We start from the raw sequence: 8,283 nt of genomic DNA on the forward strand, positions 1-8,283 counted from the left end.
TAGTGAGTACCCAATACTCGACGGGTACTGGGTCGGGTGTGCGGGTACCCAATGCCGGCTACCCGTAAGAAACAAGAGTAAAGACAAGACAAGAAGTTTGGTGAAGGAAATAATAAAAAATAGTGAAACCCTATCTGAAGTGGAAAAGGAAGCACATTAATCACATGCATCAATTGTTGTGATCACAATATATTTTCAACTGGAAAAGGAAGAGAGTAATAGGCACCAAACACAAACAGAGAATCTTAAGATATTTCCAGTGCATCTAATATGATGATTAAATTTTGATTTTTAAATGATCATTATTTATGGGTAATAAATTATTTTATTATCAAACCAACTTAATTACATTCAACACAAAGCCTGGCTGCTGGAAAGAGACGCATTTGGGTAATTTTTCTCTCTCCGATAGCGTAGAAAAGTGAAAACTGAGTGAGATTAGAGGTATTGGTATAAGATGTAATAAGACTACAGACTCCATCCCCATCTTCAAATTAAATTAGCATTCACAAACAAGGGATGAAGCCATTCTGTCTGACAGGATTTAACTATTACTGAGCTTTTACTTGTAAGGTCCGTTTCAGTACAATGGAGAAGCATTTATTCTATGCAACAACCAAGCCACCACCATCAATCTACATACTTATGGGGCAGTGGGGCTTGTATATACAGATTGAATCAATTTAGAATAATAAATGGAAAAATTTGTTGAAATCCATATTTATTGTGAATGGATAAAGGAGTAATACTCCTTATTTATGCAGTATTAACAAGAATATTAGCCAGTTGTCAGCTGGAAACTAAATAAATTGAATCAATGTCAAATATTTAATTAGACTAGATATTCATAATAATTCGAATGATGATCGGAAGTAATTTAACATCAAAATTAGCAGAGAACTTATGAATTCAATCAAAGAAAATGTGAATGCTATCATATTACAATTATTTTAATTATAAATGCTATTTGAATATCAGTTTTACCTCATTTGACCGCTATTAAAAATCATACTATTATTTTAATTTTATTAATAACTCAGCTATGGAGACGCGTTTGCAAGCCACTAAATATGATTTAATTGCATTGAAAGGCATGCAATACTAATGGAGTATAAATAAAATTAGTACATGAATTATTGTGATGGATAGATAATATGGATAGTCATTCCACCATCGAGCTAGCTGTAAATATATCACAAAAAAAGAAAACACATTTACTAAAAGTTTGCTTACTTAATTGGGCATAGAAATAGAGGGATAACCAAAAGTAGTAAGTAAAGTATTAATGATTTTTATAAGTTAGGAACCGGTCATGTCAATGAAACTAGTACATGAATAATTATTGTGATCTCATTTTTGTGACATATAATGAACTTTAATTAAAATTGTACACTATTTCATTTTTCTGACATATCATTTTTTTTATGTACCCCTGAAAAAATATGTGTCTGTCTTAGCTGAATGTTTAGTTTGAAATAGAAAAAAGAACACACATTTACTATAAGTTTATTTACATAATAGGGCTTAGAAATGGAGGGATAACCGAAAATAGTAAAGTATTAATGATTTTTATAAATATTTAGTATTATATATGTATGTTTTTGTGATTGGCACCACCAAATGGTGGGTGGGTGTCGAACTTTAATTAAAATTATATCATACACAATTTATCATCTATACAAATGCTAAATAACTATTGTTGTCTATTTTATCTCATATATATCCAATGGAGAGTAATACTAATAGACCAAACACAAACAAAGAAGAGGACATACCTACCATAGTAAAAGTTTGTTAAGATTTTAAAATGGAGCATTGGATGCCTCCCCATGATTTAATTGTTTTTCATTTTATGGGGTTTTTAACTTTATGGAGAGTACTAAAGTATGACTTGTGTATTTTAGCTCAATATTGGTAATTAGGAAGCGGCCATGTGAATGAAATTAGTACATGAATAATTATTGTAGTGAATAACAATATATTGTTTTGAAAATGCTATGTATTGAGTTATTCTTAATTCACAAATTAAATTAGTATTATATGAGGAGGTGCATGTATATAAATAGTCTCATTTAACAGACCACCTCCACCATCGAAAAATGATGAATCTTCGTATCATCCTTCTTTTCCTCCTGCTCTCATGCCTCACAATCTCCAAAGCACGATCACTCCCCCACCCGCTCGGGTTTCTGCCCGTCGCCGTCCAGGGGCTGTCGTCCTCTGGCTCCCGTGCCGTGATCCCCCCACCATTCGTCGACCTCCACCGCTCCTTTTTTTTTCCTTTTCCCCATTCAATCAAGGGTACTTGTTTACCCATTTAGCATCTACTTATGTTTTAATTTTGAGTGTGTATGTATGCTGTAGGAGGTGGAGGAGGAGGGCTGGAGGTGGAGGTGGAGGCTTGTATTTTATAATGTTTATGTATATGGACTAATTACGTATGTCACCTTTTTCCTTCTGTTTGCATCATAAATTTCATATCTAAGTTGGATTTGTAAATTAATTTACACTAAATATACAAATTTGAATACTCCTCATTAAACCTCTCTAACATTCAATAAATAATTGGTAATCATCCATAAATACTGATTATTCAACTACTATTTCGAAGTAAATAAATTCTTTCATTGCCTATATTTAATTCTATTACTAGCCCGTTCTCTATTTTTCATTTTTCCAAAATTGTGATGAATAGTGAAAATTGTTATGAATGTGACTAATTATGATAATTTTAAAGTTTAAGGACCATTTGCACACTTCACTAAAAATAAAACAACAAACTAGCACAAATTATTTATTTCAGTTATGCTGAAACGTCAAGAAATAAAAATACCATAATAGTAGCTAATATCATTAATATGATACTATCTTGGTTTTTTTTAAATATTAAAATTAGTGAATAATTAAAATCATACTTACTAAAATTTAATAGATTACCTGATCCAGCAAACATTTTTCCCGTGAAATTTAGCAAAAATGCATATTAGGATATTAAAAAAAAAAACCGAAAAATGAAAAATAAAAAAATGCATAAGATATAATAAAACCAAAAAAATAAAGATGTGTGCGTTAGAGTCATATTGTGAAATCCGTATTAGAATACTTAAAAGAATTGAATAAACAAAAAGTAAGTAATTAGTATATAAAAGTTTAAGGACGTCGTTGATCGGCATTGGGCTTGAGTGTTTGCAGTGGTAGAGGAGTTCATTACCGCTGCAATTAGTAATGGATACATTAAAACGTGTCTAATGGAAGAAAATAAAATGTGAGCGAGTAAACATTAATGGATACACTAGTGATGTATCCGGGTACCCAAAGTAATTTTCGTAAATTTGCAAATTTGGGTATGTTTGTATGAATATTATCACATTACTCGAACACCTATCTTTTATGCATGATTTAATCTTTCCTTATCCAAGAATATTGAATCTAGGTATAATTCTATCTAATAACCAAACATGACCTATGAATGATGGATGTTATAACTTATGAATTTTTTATTTCTAAAATGTTTTAGTAATTTTTTTCTATTAAATTCGAACTAATTCAATTTTGTATCAAATTCGAGCTAAAGTTTGTATTTCTAAAAGTTTGTAGTCAATTTTCTTTAAAAAATCAAAGTTATGAGATTTTAAAATTTGAAGTAAAATCCTCACGCATATATAGGATTTGAATTTGTTTTCCTATGCGAGTAATCAAACTGCTAGTTAGAAGTTTTAGATATGCTAAATCCTCACGCCTCGAAATATTTTGAAGACGAAGATGAAGAAGAAACGACAACCTGTTTCTCCCAGTTCATGCAAGCCATGATCAAACATCTTGTTATAAGTTTTAGATATGCCAAAAACTCAACGGAATAACTGCAACTTAAGTGGATGCAATAAATATGAATCTTATTGTAAATGATAAATTTTACTACATATTAAAAGGGCTTGTACGACTCAAATATAAAAAATAATTCTACATTCTCGATCGCCCTAACACCAGTTAAGTGTAGAAAAATCATACATTTGGATAAACAGGAATCATTGCAATACCACACATGCCTTCTTTAGCATGTACTTTTCTCTTCAGTTTTATATATCCATTCTCTCCCCATCCTGTTCCCCACGAATTCTTGACCAACCAAAACTTCACCCCATCTTCTTTGCCATAACCAACTATTACAACCCCATGATTTAATCTTGTTCCACACTTCCCTGTCAAAACTCCAGACTTATAAAATCGCAAAGTACTTGCGTCAATGTAAACCGCGATAGGTTGGTTAGCTACTGTCTTTAACAATGCTTTCTCATTATTTGGAGGAACAGCACTAAAGCCAGTGATGTTTATGGAAAGAGATGATGGTTTGTTATTGGAACATTTTCCTTGAATTGCAGTGTAAGGATAATCGATATCAGATGCAAGACCACCATTTTTCCTAACGAATTCGAAAGCATGATCTATTGTTCCGCCATCGCAGCCATCATGCTCGTAGTTGCAATCCAAAATATGTTGCTCTGATAATTGAGTTAGCTTGCCCGATCGGATTGCTACTATGCTTTCAATGGCAGCAACAGCAGAGAATGCCCAACAACAACCTGTATTTTAAGATCATAATAAAAAATGTGCAAATTCATCTTAAAGATATGAGCCATACATAAGAAAAGAATGGAAAAAACTTGAATGTTATCATGCCAATTATAGAGAAATGAAGGAAAAGACCTCGCATACGAAAACAAATTCAACGTAACTGGAGAAAATTATCTACACTACAAACATTTGAAAATATAGTAACCTTAGTGGAAAATAATTGTTTTCAACACCGATTGATCAAAGAGGAAGAATTTATTTTGTCAAACAGAAACACATGACACGCATATATAGGATGTGGTTCAAATAACAATAAGATAATTATGAGAACTTTGCAGATTAATTTTGCTAAGAGTAAATTTAGTGCAGTAAATAGCTTGTAACTGCATTATAGAGTTCTCATAATTATCCCAAATTTATATTAAAATATATTGCATTATAGACAATAGATTGTCGAGTTAGAGAGCTAACCACATTCTCCTTGATTCACTACTTGATTCTCTATAGCTGTGACGACATTGTAATCTCTCCAGTCAAGACGATGTGGCACGTGTTTCATACCTTTGTATTCAAAAGATGATTGATTTGATGTTGCCTTAAATGATGGCACAGAACTTCTTGCATACTTTGCCAAGAACTCTTCATTCGTTAGATCTGCAAATTTATTTATCCCAAGCTTGTACGTGTGTTTACCTTTTTTATTATGCCTCTCAATGTGCATCACATTATCTTTAAATATCTTATACCTTGTTTCCTTTACTCTCTCGTTCTCATATGAGAATCCATGTTCAGCCATCCATTTCTCATGTTTTATAGACATGCTTTCCTCACTATAAGACAATGATGATGCTACGTGATAACATGATGTACCCAAAACAAACAAAATAGCTGCATAATAACAATTTTTACTGAAAGACACTACGAGATATTGACTAGTGTGATGTTTTGTGAAAGGTTCGTATTGCATATATATAGAGCTATACAATGTAGATTCTGTAATTATATGAAATTTATTTAGAACATTAATTGAGTAGATTTACCATGAGATGTTACATGTATCACATTTAAATCTGATTGATACTATATTAAATTTCATAATATCTTCAATTCATTAATTACTAACATTGCCTATTTATAATGAGTATGCATGGACCATTTATTAATTAACTTGCATTTACTATATGATGTATAATATGAATGTTAAGTATATGTGTGACGATCATTCAAGTGTAATTTTCTAAATAAAATTGTAAATATATTAATAAGAGAAATAGTTGACTCGTCCTCATTTATTTGATTTAATAAATATCACCCCTTGTATCTAATCACCAAGTCACTGTGATTCCAATGTCTTTTTTGTACACTATTTTCCTTAAAAAAAGTACTATAAACGTGAAATACCTAATTACATGCTAATATTTGATATCCTAAAACATTTATTGGGTGCATAATCACTATAAAATCATATCACTTAATGCAAAGATGTGATGTTGTCATTTGTGGAAGGAAAATGATATTTTTATATTATATATTGCCATATCGAGGTTTAAATAGTAATTTCAAATTACATTTCTTTATTGATTAAATTATACTACAAAGGTATTTTTACATTCATGTAACCTTTTTGTCCTATTTAGCCGATTAAGCCAACGGCGGCCCAACTTATGTGCCCAATTAAAATAGGGTTTAACCTTATTGCCCCAACTCATTCTTGTATCATTAATTCATTATATACTACTTTTGCTTTTACTAATTTTCGAATGTTAGAATATGATATGCATCCCAACATATATATTAATATATACTCCCTCCGTCCCATAAAAGATATCAGACTTTCCTTTTTAGTATGTCCCACAAAAGATGTCACATTTCTCTTTTTGAAAAAAGTTCTCTCTCACATAAATATAAAAATTATATTTTCTCTCTCCATTTAATACACAAAACAAAACCTAAACCTCCTATAATCTCGTGCCGTCACACAAATGTAACATCTTTTGTGGGACGGAGGGAGTATTAATAATTGTTTAATGTAATTTTTGTTGCATAATAATAGATAAGTAATTCTCCCATCCTTCCTGTGTAAGCAAAGCAGACAATGGAAGTAGATTGCTGCTGACAAACCAAACTCCGTGTATAGAAGAAAGCATCTAAGTTGTTTGGATTGTGCTAGTAGTTGGGAATTGTTGTTGAAAACAATATTAAATGGCGATCAAGAGCAGAAATTCCCAAAGCAGTTGGAGAAAAAGGGAAGAGAGATGTTGAGAAAGACGTGGTGCGGTCTGCCATGAGCTATAAAAGATGTGGGAAGGAAGTTAGCCGAAAAGAGAGAGTGTGGGAGTGAATGGGAAGACATTGTTGAATTCTGGGAGTGCATGTCCAACCATGACATGGTAGCACCAAACATTTCGAAAGCCCTCATCTTATGGATGATACAGAAGCTGGAGAGATCACCGGATTCCGGTAGCGTGCAAATACAAGAGCTAATTACTGAGCTGTGCATTATTTGGGAGAGATTAAATCTGGATATAGGAGCAGCCTGTATTATTTCACATGTGACATTGTTAATATGGTACGCGAAGCCCTGTCCCTGTGCGCCAAGGGTGATAACGTCTCTTTCCTCACTAGATTGAGACTGCGAATGTTCAAATTGGGAGATGATGATGCGGAGAAGCAGAGATCACAAGGCCGTGATGCTGCTGCTGATGATGATGAGCATGTGGTAGGATTAGAGAAAGACGTGGAATTGTTGCTTCGTAGAGTGGTCTTCAAATGGTTAAAGAGTTCATTATTGAAGTGAATGACTTTCCCATAAAAAGATTTTGTGTCAACCCTCTACTACACAAGCTATCCACCAAAAAAGCAGTGGAGGAATTAGGGTTTCAGATTGCAAGGAACAATGTAACCAGCCGATTGTCTCAGAGTCCGCTCCATCGTGCTATCTATTGCAGCAAGGACAGGCTCGTTTACTCCAACAACCATGATAGACTTCTTGTTTCTCTCTTCTTCCGTGGAGGTGGTCACTTGGATGCCATCCGTCTTATTGGCAGAATTTTCAGCTACTTAAGATACTCGACTTGGAAGATTTTGGGATCAAGATATTACCAGAGAGTATCGGCACGTTAGTGGAACTAAGATACTTGGGATAGAGAAACAATTACATACAAGAGTTGCCACGATTGTTGGGGTGCTTGAAAAAGCTTGAGGATCTTGATATAGCTCTAAATTGTACGGTGGAGGTGCCGGATATTATATGGGAAATGAGTAGCCTACGTCGCCTCTACATGACTAATATCATTTTCCGAGAGCCTTTGTTTTTATTTGTTTTGGGTCTTGAGAGCTTAACCTACGTCTCAGCTGAGAATTGGACATGTGCTGGCTGGTGGCCGTTGACGACTAAACTCCGGAAACTCGGGATTGAGATTGAGGAAGAGTCATGTATAGGAGCTATCTTGATAGCCTTGTCTAAGATGAAGGAGCTTAACTATCTATCGTTAAGAGGGTCTCGTTTCAAGAGCATGCACACCGGTGGTATTCCGTCTTGTCTCGTTACACTTAAATTGGATGGACGCCTCGCCGGTGTCAATAATGTGCCTCGTTACATTTCTTTCTTGAAGTTGGCTAATAGTTGTCTTGTTGAGGATCCCATGCCACAACTAGGAATGTTGCCCAAGCTAGAATACCTCAAATTGCGGAATGCATACACTGGTCGAG

At 33.6% G+C, this 8,283-nt stretch overlaps 1 pseudogene; it reads right to left on the minus strand.

Annotated features, from left to right (window-relative positions):
- Positions 1-4,002: 4,002 nt before the first annotated feature.
- LOC125212464 (senescence-specific cysteine protease SAG39 pseudogene) lies at positions 4,003-5,368 on the minus strand (annotated as a pseudogene).
- Between the last annotated feature and the right edge of the window lie 2,915 nt (positions 5,369-8,283).

The sequence above is a fragment of the Salvia hispanica genome, chromosome 3 (assembly GCF_029641045.1).
Source record: "Salvia hispanica isolate PSC_SH4W2 chromosome 3, Shi_PSC_v1, whole genome shotgun sequence".
NCBI lineage: Eukaryota > Viridiplantae > Streptophyta > Magnoliopsida > Lamiales > Lamiaceae > Salvia > Salvia hispanica.